The sequence below is a fragment of the Otolemur garnettii genome, unplaced genomic scaffold (assembly GCF_000181295.1).
Source record: "Otolemur garnettii isolate 467f Iridium unplaced genomic scaffold, OtoGar3 scaffold00017, whole genome shotgun sequence".
Lineage (NCBI taxonomy): Eukaryota > Metazoa > Chordata > Mammalia > Primates > Galagidae > Otolemur > Otolemur garnettii.
Window position 1 is genome coordinate 20,804,817 of NW_003852412.1, and position 20,143 is coordinate 20,824,959.

The 20,143-nt window shown below is 37.2% G+C and overlaps 1 protein-coding gene and 1 non-coding gene across 2 annotated transcripts in view; one reads left to right on the plus strand and one right to left on the minus strand.

Moving 5' to 3' along the window:
- RASA1 (RAS p21 protein activator 1) overlaps positions 1-20,143 on the plus strand; it is a 95,206-nt gene that overhangs the window by 22,278 nt on the left and 52,785 nt on the right. The window lies entirely within an intron of this gene.
- LOC111723975 lies at positions 1,583-1,688 on the minus strand. Its single transcript, XR_002772371.1, has one exon. It is a non-coding gene; the product is annotated as a U6 spliceosomal RNA (small nuclear RNA).

The following is a 20,143-nucleotide window of genomic DNA, read 5'->3' on the forward strand; positions in this document are numbered from 1 at the left end:
AGGCGCCGAGCCAGGAGTTTTAAGTTTTAAAGGGCTTAAAAAGATAATGGTTTGTTAGAGACTAAATCCTTTAAGAATGGGGTAAAAGGTATAGCAAATTAAGGAGAGCAGTTTTTTAAAAATAGCAAAACGTGCAATTTGATGTTTTTTACTCCTGATAGTAGATATTTTGCGGCTTTTCAAATATCATTTAGCTTGGCTTTCTTGGTCATATGTTTGAGACAGGGTCTTGCTCTATTGCTTGAGTTACAATGCAGTGCTGCAGCCTCAAGCTCTGGGGCTCAAGCAGTTCTCCCACTTCAACTTTCTAAGTAGCTGGGACTGTAGGCCTGCCTTGCCTACCTAATATTCAATTTTTTATTTTGAGACAGAGTCTCACTTTGTTGCCCCAAGCTAGGGTGCCGTGGAGTCATAGCTCACAGCAACCTCAAATTCCTGGATTCAGGTGATTGTCCTGCTTCAGCCTCCCAAGTAACTAGGATTACAGATCTGGGCCGAGATGCCCAGATAATTTGTCTCTTTTCTCTTAACAGAGTCTTGCTCTTACTCAGGCTGGTCTCAAACTCCTGAACTCAGGCAGTCTACTTGCCTCAGCCTCCCAGAGTGCTGGGATTACAGGCATGCACCTGGCCCTAATTTCCAAATTTTTTGTAGAGATGATGTCTCTGTTGCTCAGGCTGTTCTCCTGTCTCCTGGGCTCAGGTGATTCTCCTGTCTCAACTTCCCCAAAGTGCTAGGATTACTGCTGTGAACCACTGTCACCGGCTGAACTTTAGTATATTTGAAAGTATGTGATGCTTTATTTTCAAAATTTGCTGATAATATTTAATCAAAACCTAGAGAATTAAAATAGACTTTTATCCGAAGAAAGTGGTTTTGAATAATAAAGGAGGGAATTACCGGCCGGTTAACAAGTGTCCTTTGTTTTATACGCATGTCATAACATTTCCTAAACTCTGCATTGCAATGTTCAGTTAAAAGAATTGGCAGTTTTGGCAGTTAAATTTTAGAAACTTCTACATTTTGGGTCTGTGCTTTTGAAAATCCAGAATGTACATGGATGCAGGAGTCCTGAGGGTCTTTAATATACTAAACTTTGTTTAGCTCTGCTTTTTCTAAACTTAGATGCTTAGTGATCATTCTTTGCAGGGCGTGCACTGAGAAACTTAGTAGGTAGCTCGGTTTCTGTGTACCCGATGCTTATTGAGTAAGTAGTAATAGGGGAAGAACCCACAGTTTAAGCTTTGGAAAACCTGAGTTTGTGGTTTCGATGTTTTTAATGAATCACTATTTTGGAAAAGTTAATTTAAGTATCTCATGATTCAGTGTTTCCTTTTGTGAAATAGGATAACATTTCTCCTTTTCTGATTCACAGTGATATTGATGTTTATAATTATTACAAAGGCTATAATAAAGTACATATAAAGTTTGTATGTGTTTTTTCTTTATTGCTTATATATAAGGTATACAACTCAGTGTTTTTATGTACACTAAGTGAAGTATACTACAGTCAAGCAAGTGAACATATTTGTCTTCTCACAGAGCTAACCATTTTGTATGTTTGTGTGATTAGAGTGCCTAAGAGAATATGGAATGCTTCAAACTTGCATGTCATCTTTGGGCAGGGGTCATGTTAATTTTCTCTATATCATCCCAATTTTTAGTGTATGTGCTGCCAAAGTGAGCCCTATATTTGTTTCCTACAGAAGAAGGGGAACATTTGATACTTACCTTCTGGTGGTAGGTGATATTGATGTGAATTGTCACAGGAATCAGAAACCTATATACATGTTGAAAGAGTACCTCATAAGTCAAGATGTAGTGGCATGTTAACATTACATAGAGGCTTAGAAATTATGCTATTTTCTTGTAATTTTTTTCTTTGGACACATCATAATATGTGGCCAAGAAGAGATGACAGTAATGCAAGCATTAGGTATTTATTGTTGCTCATTAAGTGTTAGAGATATTAAGAAGAAGCTTCTCTAGCTGGGAAGTGTATTGTACTTTTTAATGACATGGCATTAAATATGAGAAACATGGTAGAAAATTTTTTGATAAAATCATAATGCAGTTGATTCAAGTTTGCATGTTAGTTAATGAACAGAGAAAGTTAAAAAAGATGACAAAATCCAGAGAGGTATAAAAAACACATAAGCCAGACAGGCTGAAGCATGGATTCTAGTCCTGTAGTTGACCGCAGTGAGCATGAGGTGATAGTCATAGAAAGCTAACACCAGAGAGACAGCATTAGGACCTCGTTCTGTGGCACTCATTGATTTAGCTCTTGGTAATGACCACCAGCTCTTAGGCCGCTAAGCAGAAGATACGTGAATTTACAGAAGTGACCACAGTCTTGGCTTCTGCAGATATTTAGCGTTATTGGGCACTGAGGGAGATTGAGTCCAAGGTGTGGTGTAAGAGGTGAGGGAGAGGGTAACTGTTGTGAAGTGTTTGTCATGGACATAATTTTGACTGCCTAATTTTGTTTTATGTGTATGTATGCACACATACACAATGCCATAATATAGCATATATACACATTTTAAGAAAGGAAAAAAACTATTAAAATCTGGAATCTAAAATGCTCCAGTAAGCATTTTAATGAGTATTTCCTCTGACCCTCATCTTGGGGATCGAAAGTTTTAGGCTTTGGATTGTTTTGGATTTTGGATTTGGGGATTAAAAATACTTAATGACACATATTTGTGTGTGTGTTGCTTTGTTAACTTTGTTTATGTGATTTATCCATGGTATGTAGCACTGTTTCACCCACTGTGATTATACCATGCTGCATTATCTTTTTTAATTAGTGATGGGCATGACATTTAGGTTATGTCTAGTTTTGGCTACTAAAAAGATCATTGCTATGAAATTCTTTGTAAGGACTGGATGAATATATGCATACATTTATTTAATATACCTAGGATTAGAATTGTTGGGTCAAAGGATATTGATAGGATGAGCTTGGTGAATATTTCTGAGTAGTTTTGCAAAATGTTTGTACCAGTTAACATTTTGAACAGCAATGTGTGAGAATTCCATTTGCTCCATATTCTTGGCAACACTTGATAGTATTTATTCTTTTCATTTAGCGATTTAGGTGGGTGGGTGGTGAAAATAGCCCTTGGGGTTTTAGTTTGCATTTTCCTCATGTGATGCCTAATGAAGGTATCTTTTTTTTGAAATTCCAGAATGTTATGAGGGTATACATGTTTTATTTACAAAATTCTTTTTTGTATATTTTAAATCAGGGTTATAGATGTGCCGTTCACCCAGAAAGTGCATGCGATGTATGTGTTGGGTAGGAATTTACCCACCCCCTTGACCTCCTCTCACCTGCTTGAATTTTGTTGAGTTTTGCTTTCATATGAACACATGCATGTTGAGCAGCTAGTGCCAGTTCTGTATTGAGTACATGTGGTACTTGTTTTTCCATTCTTGTAGTACTTCCCTTAGGAAAATGGACTCTAATTCCATCTAGGTTGTTGAGAAAGATACTATATCATCATTCTTTTAATGGCTGTAATATGTATATGCCACATGTCATTATTCCATTCATGTGCTGGTGGACATGTGGGTTGTTTCTGTGTCTTTGCACATGTGAATTATGGTGCTGTACACATTCGAGTGCATCATAGCTCTTTGCTGCCTTGATTGTCTGGGCTCAGGTGATCTTCCTGCCTCAGCCTCCCCAAACTACAGTCACGAATCACCATGCCCAGCTAACTTTTTCTTCTTCCTCTTCTTTTTCTTCTTCTTCTTCTTCTTCTTCTTTTTTTTTTTTTTTTTTTTTTGATATTTTGAGATGTTGCCCAGGCTGGTCATGATCTTCTGTCTTCAGGGATTCTCCTGCCTCATCCTCCTGAATTGCTAGGATTACCAGCATGAGCCACTGTACCCAGCCATATTCACTTTTTGTACTGTTAAATCTCAATCTTCTTTGTGTGTATATTTCTTTTTTTGTTTGTTTTTCTTTTGGCTTTTAAGCAAAGATTATCATATATATCATATTATCAAGATTTTGTATATAAACCTATAGTTTGATTAAAGAATACCTTAATTTGACATTTATTTTGGTATGGTTTGAAACTCTTAAGTTGGTTACTTTCTAAACATCTGATTTTTCCATCAATATTTATTAAATACTCTTTGTGATATGCCGCCCATTTTACATTAAATTTCTATGTGTAATAGTATCCTTTTCTAGGGTTGATTCATATTTGCTAGTTGGAAGATCTGCCACTCATCGGGTGACCTGGAGGTAGAACTTTCAGAGGAACAAGCAGAAGTGAGCTGTATGTTAATGATTTGACTACAGGGAACTCTTAGGTTGTCCGGTGTGGCAAATAGTGGAGCTCCTTAATTTTGAAGATCAGTTAGGTGTTAATTGTCTGGATTGAGGTTTATTTCTTTGTAAATTAAAGATATTTGAAAGTAGGACATTCCTAAATAATTTCTGAAAATTTGTTAAAGGTAAGGAAAATAGCAATCCATCACGTAGAAAGTAAGGAATGTTAAAGAATTTTGTTAAGTGTATGATCCAGCCAAAAAACAGTTATCTAAAGAGACTAGAATTTATGATCAAAATGTTTGTAAGTAAAAGATGTTAAAGTTAGGGGATAAAATTTAAAACCTCTTCGTAGAATATAATGATGGTCGAATTCATAAGTTATTTGGAAATCCAAGTTATTTCTTATAACAGTTGATTTTTATTTTTAATTTTTAAAAGTTTATTTTATTTTTATTTTTTATTTTTATTTTTTTAGTTTTTAAGGCAGAGTCTCACTTTGTTGTCCTTGGTAGAGAGTGCCATGGTGTCACAGCTTACAGCAACCTCAAACTCTTGGGCTCAAGCAATTCTCTTGTCTCTAGACTCCCAAGTAGCTGGGAATACAAGGCGGTACCTGCCACAATGCCAGCTCTTTTTTCTTTTTTTGTTTGTTTAGCAGGCCTGAGCCAGGCTTGAACCCACCAGGTTCGGAGCATGTGGCTGGCACCCTCATCACTGAGCTATGGGCACCCCCCAGAGTTGATTTTATATGAAACCACTGGTAACCAAAAATTTATAACTAATGGAGACCAGCAGGTTTGTCGTGAAGAAATAGGATGGAATTAAAATTTTGGTTACAATATTGGTGATGGTTTTTGTCTTTCATGTAGGAAGCCATTTGTAATGGCTCCCCCACCTCCCACCGGATTGATAGTCTCTTTTAGTCTGTTTTTATGGCGATTGGTTCTGAAACCACTGGGCTTTCCTGGGAACCCTTCCCAGAGGTCTGTAAAGTGAAATGATTTTCATAATACCAAGGCATTGTTTGCCATTTTCAGTTACATTGATGGTATAAAGCGCTGGCAGGTAATCGCATTAAAGTACCAAATAATTGATAACCAAGTATTAATGCACCAACTATACCAGTAGTCATTGTATTCTCTGCTGCCACATACTTGCAAAGAAAAAGAAAGCCAGTTTTCAATTAAGAATATTTTTTATGGAATAATAAACATTGTTAATTTTATTAAGTCACAGTCCTTGAGTATATGTCTTTTTAATATTTTGTGTGTTAAAATGGAGATTACATACAATATTACACCTCAAGAAGGGTAATGTCTTGAGAAAAAGCAGTTAAGTCCTTATTTGAATTCAAAGCCCAACTAGCCACTTCTCTTGTGGCCTGCTGGTTTTACTGTGAAGAATGACTGGCAGACAAACTGTAGTTATTCTCACTTGAGTATTTGGCAGACGTTTTCTTGAGAATGAACTAGGTGACTGTCACTTTAAGGAAAATAAATGGCAGTATTTGGTGCTTTCAGGAAAAATTTGAGCTTTCAAGCAAAAGCTAGAATTTTAGAGCCCGTCCATCTGCAACTTTGAGTTTGAGAGCTCCTGAATGCTTAATAACTTTTCTGATGATTGGTGGTAGTTATCAGAAGTTCCTCAGACCACCCTCAGATGCAGTGATTTACTAGAAGGAATAACAAAACACAACACAGCACAGCTGTCATACTAAATAGTAATAGTTTACTGTAGCCAAAGGATACAAATTAAAGTTGGCAACAGAAAAGGTGCATAAGGAAAGCAAAGTTGAAACTAGATGCGGAGTCGTCATTCATTTGGATGGTCCTTAAATCTCCCAACAGCAATGTGTGAGACAAACACATAAAGTATTGCCAACTAGGAAAACTCAGGTGAACCTTCGTTGTCCAGGGTTCTTATTAGGGATGATTGTGTAGACTTGAAGTACCCACGTGGCCAACCTTAGTAACTCTTTGTCAGTTTGACCTCTGTGAAGTTGTATGGACCAACATTGTTTGCATAAATTGTCTGTTGTGGCCTGAGGCTTCTGGTAAACAAAGACGCTGTTTTTTTTGTTTGTTTGTTTGTTTGTTTGTTTTTTGAGATGGAGCCTCAAGCTATCCCCCTGGGTAGAGTGCCATGGCATCACACTCACAGCAACCTCCAACTCCTGAGCTCAAGCGAGTCTCCTGCCTCAGCCTCCCAAGTAGCTGGGACTACAGGCGCCCGCCACAACGCCCGGCCATTTTTTGGTTGCAGCCGTCATTGTTGTTTGGCGGCCCCGGGCTGGGGATTTGAACCTACCACCTTAGGTGTATGTGGCTGGCGCCAAGCTGACACTGTTATTAAATAGGATATTTTCAAGGGTTTAGAGATTAAGTTCCAGGTGCTAGGCAGGGGCCAAAACTTTCTTGTGTCATATTCAGAATTTAGGCAATGTAGCCTTGCTAAGGTGATCCTTTACTGCATAATGATGTTTTAAGTAATGTGATGTTTTGATTCTGTAAATGAAATGCATTAATATCTTTAAGATGCATTGCTTAGTGAACAAATATTTTTCAAATGACCATTGTACAAGAAGATGGCAGACCAGTGGATTTTGATGGATGTTTATAGATATGGTCAAATTTTATATTTCGTCTTATTTATTGGTAACTATCTTAATCTTCATAGACTATGCATCAAACAATATATAGCAGCAGATTGAATACAGAAATAGATTGGAAAATCCAGCTTTCTTCTATTAAGTTAGATTCTAAACAACTATACGAAATATAAAATATAGTATTACTTTTCTTATAAATTGTTTTTTGGAAAGTGTATTTTATGTAGAGTGTATGTTATCTATATTAACAGTAACTCCATTTGTATTATTTTTAAATTGATGCTTTCAGGAAAAATTTGAATGCACAAACAGTTAATATTTTCTCAGTTTTAATTTCTAGTATAGTAAATATTGACAGACATAACTTATATAAACAAAAGTTCTTTAGGGTCCAGTAATTTTTTAAATAGGTAAGAGGGCCTGGAGACCCTTTCACTGGGTCTCTTCTAGCTGGTCTGGAAATTAGTAAAGGATGGGATGAACAGCTAGGTTAAGGGAAAGGCAGGCTTGCAACTGGAAACTCAGAGATACTTGGAACCAGGGATGTGAATGCTGCCGTGAAGCTCCATTTCTCTTTACCTGTCTGGCCTTTAGCTACATTCTTCCTCATTATATACTGACTCCTTTAAGTAGTGGAAAAGTTATCAACCAAATGAACAAACAAAAACTCTTTCTTTGACTTCGCATTCTATAGCTTTTGCTATCAGGAAAAAACACTGTCAGTGTGAAAAAAATACTTGAAAAGAAATTTTGACTCCACCTGGTTCAGGTGCTTACCATGGTGTTCACATCCACACTAGGCCAGATGCTTAAAAGAAAGTGACTTAGCTTCCTTGTTGGAATTGGGGGAGAAAGAGTTCACAGAGAGAGGCTGTGAGGGTTTTCCCAAGTGGCATGGATAGGTGGTGAATAGGCAACTTTCTTTCACATCTCTGTCTTGGAGTATCAGCAAGTTGTTTGTGTTACCTGAAAGTGATCATCCTCCTTCTTGTGTTCACCAGAGACAAACAATTGAAGCCGGACACCAAAGCAGCAAAGCAAAGTGAAAGAAAAATTTTTTTTTTTGAGATAAGAGTTTCACTCTTTCACTCTTGTTAGAATGCCCTGGTGTTGCAGCTCACAGCAACTTCAAACTCATAGGGCTCAAGTGATCCTCTTGCCTCAGCCTCCCAAGTAACCGGGACTACAGATCCTCACCACAACACATGGCTTCTTTTAGAGACAGGATCTTGCGCTTACTCAGGCTGGTCTTGAACTCCTGAGCTCAAGCAATCCACCTACCTTGGCCTCCAGAGTACTGGGATTATAAGGGTGAGCTACCACACCCAGCCAGTGAAAGAAGTTTGTTAAGCAAGTACATCTCCAGACACAGAGAGCACTGTCAAGAAAGATTAGCAAGTGATAATAGACTCCGGGAAGGGGGCGAGGGAAGGAGAGGGCACATGTATAGTGGACAGTGGCCCCAGGATCTCTTAGGTCTCTCTTTTTCTTTCTTCTGACTTCTTCTTTCTTGTGTTGTCATTTCTTTGGCCAATGAGGATATTATCCACTCTCATCTATGGGGTAGAGGAATTTAATTTTACTTTATTTGTTCAGACCGTATGTTTCAGTGGCTTTCAAAGTACTTTGGGGGTCAGGGGCAGGCTGTAATGGTAATGATGGTATTAAGAAGTCAGAGTCATTTGAGGACACTCTTCTCCTCTATCTGCAGAGGCATCTCCTGTGGGACTTTCCCCAACCTGGAGCAAGCAAGGTCTGTCTATAGACAATGGGAGTAAATGCAGCTCATCCAGATCTTTTGTTTTCATTGATTCATATCCCTTATTTTGTTCTTATTGTTCTCTGCCACATGAGTTCCTTTCATACCTCCTATGTTTCCTATCCTAATTTCCTGCCTCATAATACTGTGATATTATTTAAGGGAGTTCACAGTAGGGGAAGTTGGGAGTGTCTAAGTGAAGGAAGTCACATTTCTGCCTCAGTTTTTCTACTGAAAAAATTGGTGGTTTTAGATTTAAAACATCACTGTGGGCAAAGGCGGTCTTTATCTGATATCATTAAGGAGGTTAAATTTTGGGTCTGCTTGGTACTCCCTGGAGGGAAGAATGAGTAAAAGGCACTAAACACTAAGGGGTGGGAAGACAGTGTAGGCTGAGGAAATTGCTTAGAAGGGTGAATGAAAGGCATACTGTAGTATCTAGATATGTATGTGGCTTTCACCCAGGGGTTATGGCTTTAGAATTTCTGCATAGGTAGGATTCTTGACAGACTTGTTTTCCTCAATTTCTACCTGCCAATACTTAAATTGTGTTCAAGGCATTTTGTCAGGTGCTGGACTAGAGAATTGTGAAGATGACTTGAATGTTCTCAGTGTCCTCAAGTACCTTTGAATATGATGGGAAAAACATACAGCAAACTGTATTACAGACAAGATATAATGCCAAAAATGTGTAAGAAATAATCTAGGAGCATGGTAGAAAATTAATTAGACTAAGGGATTGCAGAGATGGTACTTGAATTAGGCATTGAAGAATGAGAAGGATTTCTATAGGCAAAGGGAGGGCAATGAGGGCATTTCAGATTAAAGGAATGGCCGGAAGCTTGGCAGTTCATGCCTGCCATGTTTAGAAAGTGGCAAGTAGTCATTTAGAAACTGGCCAAGCCACAACGACTGCTGAATGAATCCCATGCCAGTAGTTTGGATTTCTTTTTTTTTTTTTTTTTTTTTTTTGAGACAGAGCCTCAAGCTGTCCCCCTGGGTAGAGTGCTGTGGCATCAAAGCTCACAGCAACCTCCAACTCCTGGGCTCAGCGAGTCTCCTGCCTCCACCTCCCAGGTAGCTGGAACTATAGGCGCTCACCACAACGCCAGGCTATTTTTTTTTTTTTTTTTATTGCAGCCATCATTGTTGTTTGGGGGGTTTGGGCGGGATTCGAACCCGCCACCTTAGGTGTATGTGGCTGACGCCTTAGCCACTTGAGCCACAGGCGCCGAGCCGGTAGTAGTTTGGATTTCATTGTGACTTAGGCAAAACTGTTTCTGGAGGTAATATCATAGATGTGTAAGGAAATAGAAGACCAGTAAAGCTGGAAGATCTGTTGCAGGAATACAGGACACGAAGAAGGATCTTGACAGGGAGAAAGGAAAAGATGGGATGGAGAAAAGGGCATTTAGAAAGTGTAATTGTTCAGGCTTTTGCCTGATTGGACGTGAGGGAACAGGATAGAGAGATACTGATAAGAGTTTTCTACTAGGTTGAATCATATTTAACAGCAATAGATCGTCCTACACATAGTTGGGGGTCTAGGTTGATGTTAATGACTAGTAAAGATGAGAAGCAGGAGGGAAGAGGCTAAGAGTAAGGCTGTGGGAAGAATAATGATGAGGTCTTTTTTTTTTTTCAATGTGTTGAGTTTTACTTGTTAGTTGAGATACTTAAATTGAAAGATCCAGCAGCTGTTGGAAATGCTGTCTTGAAGGTTGATGTGTGAGAATTAGGAATGACTTACATTATTAAAATTCTTTACTGTGACACTGGATGACTACGATAGGTATGTGACCTAGATTATATAGGTGGCAGTTCCCTCCCTCTTTAGTTTTATTTCAGAGCTTCTAAACAAAACCCTCCTGAATATCATGCCTTTTTGAAAGCTAGCCAAAATATGGTTTCTAAATTATTTAAAATATAAAGGATTTTATATTAAAAGGAATATATCATTCTGATTATCATATTCACTGTATTCATAAATAAGTACAGAATTACATTATGGTTTCTATTAATAGCTAATAGGCAAAAGCTCTGTTTTAGTTTGTTTTCTGTTGCTATAAAAATGCCTGAAACTGGGTATTATTCACAAATGAAATTTATTTCTTACAGTTTTGGGGGCTGCAAAGTCCAAGATTGAGGTGGAGGGCCTTCTTGCTAGATCATAACAGTGTGGAGGGCAAGAGGCTTCCAGCTCAGGCTCCTCATCTTATAAAACCAATTAATGGGAATGGTGGCCCTAGTTTTATAACCTTACCTAATTCAAATTACCACCAAAATACCCTGCTCCAAATACTATCAACATTAAGATTTGGTTGATAATGCATGAAATTTGGGGGACACATTCAAACTACAGCAGCTTCTTTTTCTAAAGTCTTGAGTTTTTAAAGAAGTATGCTATCTTTTGGTTTTAGAGACTATTTTAGAGAATATCTTAACCTGGAGTAAAATAGAGTGCTATTTACTATCTCATGTTAGGATGCTTAATATGGGAGAGGGTTGAATAATTGCTGTTGATGTTATTTTATGTTCTTTTAAATAAGTAGCAGTTTGAGAATAACAGTCTGTTTTCTGTTATATATATATATATGTAATCAAATAAATTAGATATTAGGAATTATGGTTATTTTGTTTCAGAAACAATGTTGATATTTTAAAATACAGTCAAGTACACATAGCTTAAAAAGTGTAATTCTTAAAAGTGAACATGTCGGCTGATCCTTTGATTTTTTTTTTTTTTTTTTTTTTTTAAATATTTGAAGTTCAGAATTGTAGGCTGGGTGCCTGTAACACAGTGGTTACCACACCAGCCACATACACCAAGGCTGGTGGGTTTGAACCTGGCCCGGGCCAGCTAAACAACAATGACAACTGCAACAAAAAATAGCCAGGCATTGTGGTGGGTGCCTGTAGTCCCAGCTACTTGGGAGGCTGAGGCAAGAGACTAGCTTAAGCCCAAGCCCAAGAGTTTGAGTTTGCTGTGAGCTCTAAAGCCACAGCACTCTACTGAGGGTGACATAGTGAGACTCTGTCTCCAAAAAAAAAAGTTCAGACTTGTAGTATGTTTTCTATTTTTCAGTAATTTGTTGTAGTTCACTTTACATGTAATTTCATGTAGAAATTTTCCTCTACTAGGTATATATCCAGAAGACCGAAAAATAATCACATTATAACAAAGATACATGTACCAGAAGGTTTATTGCAGCCCAATTTATAATTACTAAGTCATGGAAGAAGCCCAAGTACCTATCAACCCATGAATGGATCAATAAATTGTGGTATATGTACACCATGGAATATTATGCAGCCTTAAAGAAAGATGGAGCCTTTACCTCTTAAATGTTTACATGGATGGAGCTGGAACATATTTTTCTTAGTATAGTATCTCAAGAATGGAAGAAAAAGTATCCAATGTACTCAGTCTTAACTATGAAACCAATTTATAGCTTTCGTATGAAAGCTACAGCCCAATTATAGTCCAAGAAGAAGGGGAGAGGGGAGGGGAGGGGGGAGGATGGGTAGAGGGACAGTAATTGGCGGGACCACACCTACGATGCATCCTACAAGGGTACATGTGAAATTTACTAGGTGTAGAATATAAATGTCTTAACACGATAACTAAGAAAATGCTGTGAAGCCTATGTTAACCAGTTTGATGAAAACATTTCAAATTGTATATAAAACCAGCACATTGTCCCCCATGATTGCATTAATGTGCACAGCTATGATTTAATAAAAAAAATTTATAGACAGTAGATGTTCAAATTTATATCAAAGTAATAACTTTAAACTGACAGACATTTTGTGGATAAATTTCAAAGTGCTAACTTTTTAGTGCTAGAATGCCTTGAGTATTTATTTTGATATCAAATATGACACGTCCAATTGTGAATCAAAAGTTTAGTTTGTTATATTCTCAAACATAAAAGCAGTACAGTTAATCAAAATATGCACCTGAACTATCGACACAGTTTTGCCATTTCAATGGTAGCTTGTTTATGCCAGCAGTGAAGAATTCTGGAGAGTCTACAGTAATGAAATTGCAAAAGGCATTTACTATGGCTTGTTGAGATTTGAATATTTTTCCTTGCAAGATGTGATCCAAAGCCTGGAGGAACTGCACTGGTGGTCAGGTACCGGAAGGTCTGGTGAATACAGTGAATGCCAGCATCCAAGTCTAGCTTCTGAAGTTTGTGCATCAGTGTTTGCGTGATATGTGGTCATGTGGTCTCTGGCAAGAGGACTAGCCTGTCTGTGTTGACAATCTCAGCTGCTTAATTACAAGCATCCTCATCATTTCATCCAGTTGGTTGCAGTTGACATCTGCTGGAATTGATTCTTCAGGTTTCATAAAAACCAGTGCAGGGACCACCAAACAGACACCATTAACTTTTTTTTTTAAACCAGTAGTTTTTTTTAATGACAGTTCGGCTTTGGGCTGTGTTTTAGTACTTCATCTTTATCCAACCGTTTTGCCAAATGCTGTGATTATCAAAAAGAATCCCTTTCTTATTATATGCAACAATATGGTATAGAAATGGTTTGCCTTTATGTTGTGAAAGACAGGAGGATTTTGGCATTCCAGCGTCTTTACCTTGCCAGTGTATTTTAAGTGGTCTGACGTTGCTGGAAACGTCCACCTTGCTGTTAAATTAGTGTGTAGTTTAAGATGGATTTATTTCCAATACAGCTTTTAGCTCATTATTATCCACCGTGGTCTCAGTCACCCAAATTACCAGAACAGAACTTCCTTACGGGAAATGCCTTAGTTTTAGGATGACCTTTGAATAAATCGGATGATCTTTACATTCTTATTTATTTATTTATTTATTTGCAGCTTTTTGGTTGGGGTTGGGTTTGGACCTGCCACCTCTGGTATATGGGGCCAGCGCCCTACTCCTTGAGCCACAGGCGCCACCCTATTTATTTATTTTTATCTTTTATTTTTTGAGACAGAGTCTGACTCTGTTGCCTAGATTACAATGCTGTGGCATCACAGCTCACAGCAACTCAAACTCTTGGGCTCAAGCCATTCTCTTGCCTCAGCCTCCCACATAGCTCAGACTACGGGCACTCACCACATCACCAGGCTAGTTTTTCTATTTTTAGTGGAGACCAGGTAATGCTCTTGCTCAGGCTAGTCTTGAACCCCTGAGCTCAAACAAACTACCTGCCTTGGCCTCTCAGACTGATTACAGGTGGGAGCTACTATGTCTAACATTTCTACTCACATCTAAAGAAAATTTTTATATAAGTCTCTACCAAAAAAAAAAAAAGTGCAGGTAAGAACTCATGTGTCAGGCAGTATCTAACATATAATATATGCTTAAAAAATGTTTGTTGGATGGATCTTTGTTGGTTGGGACGTATAGTACTTTGAGGAGAATGATGGGCATATTGTGAAGAACTTTTTTTTTTTTTTGAGACAGAGTCTTACTGTATCACCCTCGGTAGAGTGCTGTGGTGTCACAACTCACAGCAACATCAAACTCTTGGGCTTAAGTGATTCTCTTGCCTCAGCCTCCCAAGTAGCTGAGACTACAGGCACCTGCCACAATGCCCGGCTATTTTTTGTTGCAATTGTCATTGTTGTTTAGCTGGCCCTGGCCAGGCTTGAACCCACCAACTTTGGTGTATGTGGCTGGCGTGGTAGTCACTGTGCTATGGGCGCCGAGCCTATTGTGAAGAACTTTGAGTGCTAGAGTGATACCCATTCCCTCCATACCCCTCCTACCACTGATTGGTTTATTACAGAGACCGGATGAGAAGACAGATCTATATTTTGAACTTTTAAAATATTTCTTGAGGCATATTTTTGTTTAAGAAACTGAAAGAAATTAAAATAAGGTTATTAGGTCTATTCCCATTTTATCTGATAAAAATTAGATTTGAAAGTATTTTTTGAACGTTTAAGGTATTCTTATTTATTTTTTTTAACCTGAGCTTTTCCCTTTGCTTGTGACATTTTTTTGTCACTTTCCTTCTCAGGCCCTCACTTTTTCGGATTTAGTAGCTACTCATCTGTTAGGTTCAATTTAGTCATCAGTTTTTTCAGGAAACGTATACTAAAATTCTAGGGCTGAGACTGGTGGCTTTCTATATGCCTTTACATCCTAGTACTTATTACGGCACATGGCGGTCGCCTGTTTTGTCTGTCTTGTGGGTTGGATCATAAACATCCATGTCATGATGTTTTGTTGTGTTTACTCTCGTGTTTCTACCAGGTCGGTTGTACAATGGTTGACTCTTAGTTTGTTGGAAATGGATTAAGTAAGAGGCAGTGTTACAGTTAAGTTTACTTTTAACCTTCAGATTCAGTGATTTAAAGATATGTCTTAAAATACAGGTTAAGAAATATTTTACTTAATAATATGTAGTTTCTGAATCAGAAACCTTCAAAGTTTTAGAATGAACACAATTGTGATGGTAAAAACAAAAGTTTCTTTTTATGTAAAAGATTACTTCCAGGTAGTTTATAACTGTGTCGCAGTAGTACACTGCGCGCCACGCACTGTCACAAGTCGTTTACCCTCTCTTCATGTGCTGAGTGGTATTACCCTGTAATTGTTCTAAGAAAACCCAACTGTAAGAAGTGGTAGTTCTGTGAGGATTTAAGTAAAAAGTTGTAAGAGATTAAAGATGTGCTTTAGGAACTGATTTTAGCCTCCTGCTAGTTCTCTCTCTCTCCCTCTCTACGGGCAGTGAGAACTATACAATCTTGGTTGAGTGCATTTCAGTATAAACTTCTGTATTCCACCTTTCATATTTCAGTTGACTTAATTTTCCGTGGATAGAACATATCACGTGCTATTTCTTCGAAAATAACTATCTCCTATCTAAAACCTTTATTGGATTCTGTAAATGTTACCTATTGAAAAAGGAAAAAAGTATTTCTGCTCTTACCTTTCTTTATGTATCTGAGATACATACATACAATACTTATACACACACACACTCATGGATGCACACACATACATACACACACTCTTGATTATCTCCCTGAATATACAGATGCACCCAAGAATATATAACAGACATATTTCTTGTCAAGGTTATTTGGTGTAGAGTTGGTCTAAGAGGGGTACTACACTTAAGTTTGCTTACTTTACCCTATTGGTTGTTCAGATGAATTTACCCATGATTAGATCTTAAGTCTTTGTGCAAAATGTTATGAAAAAAAGACCAAGTACAGTAATTTAGTAGAAGAGCTCTTAACTTTAAGAAGTCACTTTCTTCTTTCTTTTTCTTTCTCTCTTTCCTTCCTTCTTTATTATTATTATTTTTTTGACAGAGTCTTACTTTGTTCTCCTCTGGTAGAATGCTGTGGCGACATAGCTCAGCAACCTCAGACTCCTGGGCTCAAGTGAGGCTCTTGAGTCAGCCTCCCGAGTAGCTGGGACTATAGGTGCCTGCCTATTTTTTAAACTGGGTCTCAACAGGCTAGTCTTGAACTCTTGAGCTCAGGAGATCTACCCGTCTTGGCCTCCCAGAGTGCTAGTATTATAGGCATGAGTCATCCTGCCTGGCCTAACAAGTCAATTTCTTTTTCTTAAGTTTTAGCTAAGACTATAAGGGATTGTATGTGTTAAACGAAATACGGAACTTTGGGAGATTTGTATCTTTTAGCCTGAAATCACCAATGTAATTTTAGAAAAGACAAGAATGTGTAAGAAAATCTGATTATCAGTTTGAGAATTATAGAAAAATTTTAGAAGTTTGTAGCATGATCAGGCACCCAAAATCCCAAGTGATTCAGGTAACAAAAGATTTTCTAGCAGTTGGATTTATGCGTGTAAGAACTTTCGTGCCTTTCAATGATATAACTAAAAGGAAGAGCACAGTGGGAAGTAAAAGTGATCTATTGGGAACTTTAATTTAGTTTTCTTTTTTATAAGAAGGAAGTCTGTTGATATTAGCACTATTGTAATTGTTTTCTGCTCTCATAGATGGTTTCTATTTATGATTGTCAAGTTTTAAATAATTGTGCAGTTGGAATGGAAGTGAATTGTATATTCACAGTAAGTTGTTTCTCATTACATAGATTTTTGTATTTCTCCTGATCAGACAAGACAGACTAAAAAAATACAAAGTATTTTTGTGTTTTTTTAATACAAAGTATTTTGTATTTTTAAATACAAAGTTTTGTGGGGTTTTCTTTGCAGTTTTTGGCCGGAACTGGGTTTGAACCCGCCACCTCCGGCGTATGGGGCCAACGCCCTACTCCTTTGAGCCACAGGGGCCACCTTGTGTTTTTTTTTTTTTTTAATATAAAGCATCTCTCTGTGATGCTTAAAATGTGCTTCAGCAATATGTAGCACTCGTTTCTGAAAAACATTGATGGGATTCTAAATTTAAAAGCAGATTGCTTTCTGTAACTTGTCTAACTTGTCTCTTTTATTGTTGACTTATATAATGTATATAGTTTTGTATGTTACGATGTTTTAGATAAATTCATTTGTTTATTTAAGAAAATAAAATTAGGGGCATCCATATCCGCTCATAAGATTTCTCAACAAAAAATTACAAAGCTTACTGGAAAGAAATGTATTCACTTTACTTAAATTTCCTGCTGTTCCTTTTCCTCATCTTCTATAGAGAGGGGCAAAGAAAAGGAGAGGGAGAATTTACTTTTAAAATAGGAGAACATTAAGTGCTTTATTATTAGAGTGTTGGTGGCAAGCTGAATTGAGCAGCACGTGAAAAAATAATCTACCACGACCACCTGGGCTTTTCCCAGGAATGTGAGGACAGTTCATCATTTGCAAATCCATAAATCTGACTTACCACATAAACAAAGCAAAAACAAAGATCACATGATAATTTCAAAAGATGGAGAAAAAGCACTCAACAAAATTCAATACCATTTTACGATAAAAACTCAACAAAATAGGCATAGATGGAACTTACCTCAAAATTGCAACAGCCATCCCCGACAAAACCTACAGCCAACATCATACGAAATTGGGAAAAGTTGAAAGCATTTCCACTTAGAACAGGAGCAAGACAAGGATGCCCACTGTCACCACTTCTATTCAACATAATGCTGGAAGTCCTAGCCAGAGCAGTCAGGAAAGAAAAGGAAATTAAGGGTATCCAAATGGGGAAAGAGGAGGTCATGCTACTGCTCTTTGCTTATGCTATGATTGTATACCTAGAAAACCCCAAAGACTGTGCCAAGAGAGTCCTGGAGTTGATAAATAAGTTCAGCAAAGTCTCAGTAAATCATTCATGGCTGGTATAATGTACTCTGTCTGGGTGATGGGTACACTTATAATTTTGCCTTAAGCAGTACAAAAGTAATGCATGTAACCTAGACATTTATACCCCTATGATATTGAGACTTAAAAAAAGTGTTGTAGTAGGCAAATTTGAGTCCCCAAAGAGTTATCCCAAAGAATATGTACACATTGGGAAAAGAATGGGGCTCTTTAAGGGTTTCCTTCTAGACTTGCCAGGAGAAATGGAATAATTTCCTATTCATGAATGCTGTGATATCTTCCACAATCAAAAAAAGATTGTGTTTTAAAAAGGTTGAGAAACATTGTTTTTGAATAGAACTAAGGATTGGTATTTCATGGATATAGAAATTTACTTAGGGTTTATAAATCTGTGAAGTATCTGAATCTAGTCTTATCACATTTAATTTATTTTGATTTGTAAAACAAACGTGTGTGTGTGTGTGTGTTGTGTAAAATAGTCCTCAAAGGTCAGTACTCCCTATATGGACACTGTATCCCTACTATAGCCATATTCTATACTATTTTATATCTCAAGTTTGTTTTTTGCATGCGCAAGAAGGTTGAGCTACATTGGGTTTTATTATTCAACATTTCTTCGTTCATTCAACAAACATTTATTAAGCTTATTATCGCTATGTACTAGGGATATTCTGTGAATAATAATTGCCACAAATGTAAGCATACTTTTAAACTTAGGGATCAAATTCACCGTAGTTTTATAATCTTCTGTTTAGTCAGAGTATCCTCATCCTACCAATATGAAACTTATGCTTGTGTTTCTTTGAAGTATTCCAGATTCTAGTTTAACTTTTCTTAACTTTCTTAAAAAGAATAAACCTCAAAACTACCATTAAAGTGATAAAATAAGGCTTTCACTGTAAAGACTGAGAATAATGGGTAAAGTATGGTTTTTACTATAATGGCTTAGAATAACAGTGGGGTGATTTTGTTTTCTTTTATTTCTTTGTAAGTGATACTTCTAGAAGCAAAGTGTAGCAATTTAAAAAACTGAATGCTTTAGACAAATATCCATTAGGGCAGTATCACGCATAGAGAGTATCATATCTTTGTTATTGGTGACACGTTTTGAGAAGCCATATTCTATACTATTTTATATCTCAAAAAGAGTTACTGAAGTTAAGGTAAACAGCATTTTCGTGGCTGCTCGGGCGAAATAGAAATACACTTCTCTGTAAGGGACTCCAACCTTAGGGACTCTGAATCTTCTGGTAGGTAAAATTTTTGTTTATAAAAAAAGACTGTGTTTTATTTTCATTTTTTAATTTTTTTTTGCAGTTTTTGGCTGGGCTGGGTTTGAACCCACCACCTTCTGCATGTGGGGCCAGTGCCTTACTCCTTTGAGCCACAGGTGCCACCCCAAAGATTGTGTTTTAAAAAGGTTGAGAAACATTGTTTTGAGTAGAACCGAGGATTGATATTTAATGGATATAGAAATTTACTTAGGGTTTATAAATCTGTGAAATATCTGAATCCAGTCTTATCACATGTAATTTATTTTGATTTGTTTGTAAAACATTTGTTATGGCTGCATGTGACAATTCTATGTACAATTTAAATAAAATGATTGCTTTCATCTAGTGTAATGCTAATGATTTTCTGATTTCTAAGTTGTTAAGTAGGATAAAGGTATCAGTTTAATTGAAGTATGTTTTTTTCTGCTTTAACAACAGCTTTGAAGTATCTTTGGCAGATACATTTAAAATATTCTTGTTACTGTGAATCACCTTGATGTCCTGGAGTAAATCACAGAGGTGATTCAAGAAATTCTGACTTTAGACTAATACTATTCCTTTTTTTTTTTTTTTAAATAGTATAACCAGAGGCTTATACTATTGAAATGTATAATGTAGTTGAAATGTTTGAGTACTTTTTTTAGGATCAGGTCAACTTCATATATGCTTACAAGCTGATTATTGAATAATTTAATTGCAGTTTTTTAGTGATAATCAAGAATTGATTTGGCTGGGCGCAGTGGCTCACACCTATAATCTTAGCGCTCTGGGAAGTCGAGGTGGGTGGATTGCCTAAGCTCAGGAGTTGGATACCAGCCTAAGCAGAGTGAGACCCTTTCTCCATCAAAGAATAGAAAAACTGGCTGGACATTGTGGTAGGTACTTATAGTCCCAACTACTCTGGAGGCTGAGGCTAGAGGATCTCTTTGAGCCCAGGAGTTTGAGGTTGCTGTGAGCTGTGACAGAACAGCACTTTACTCAGGG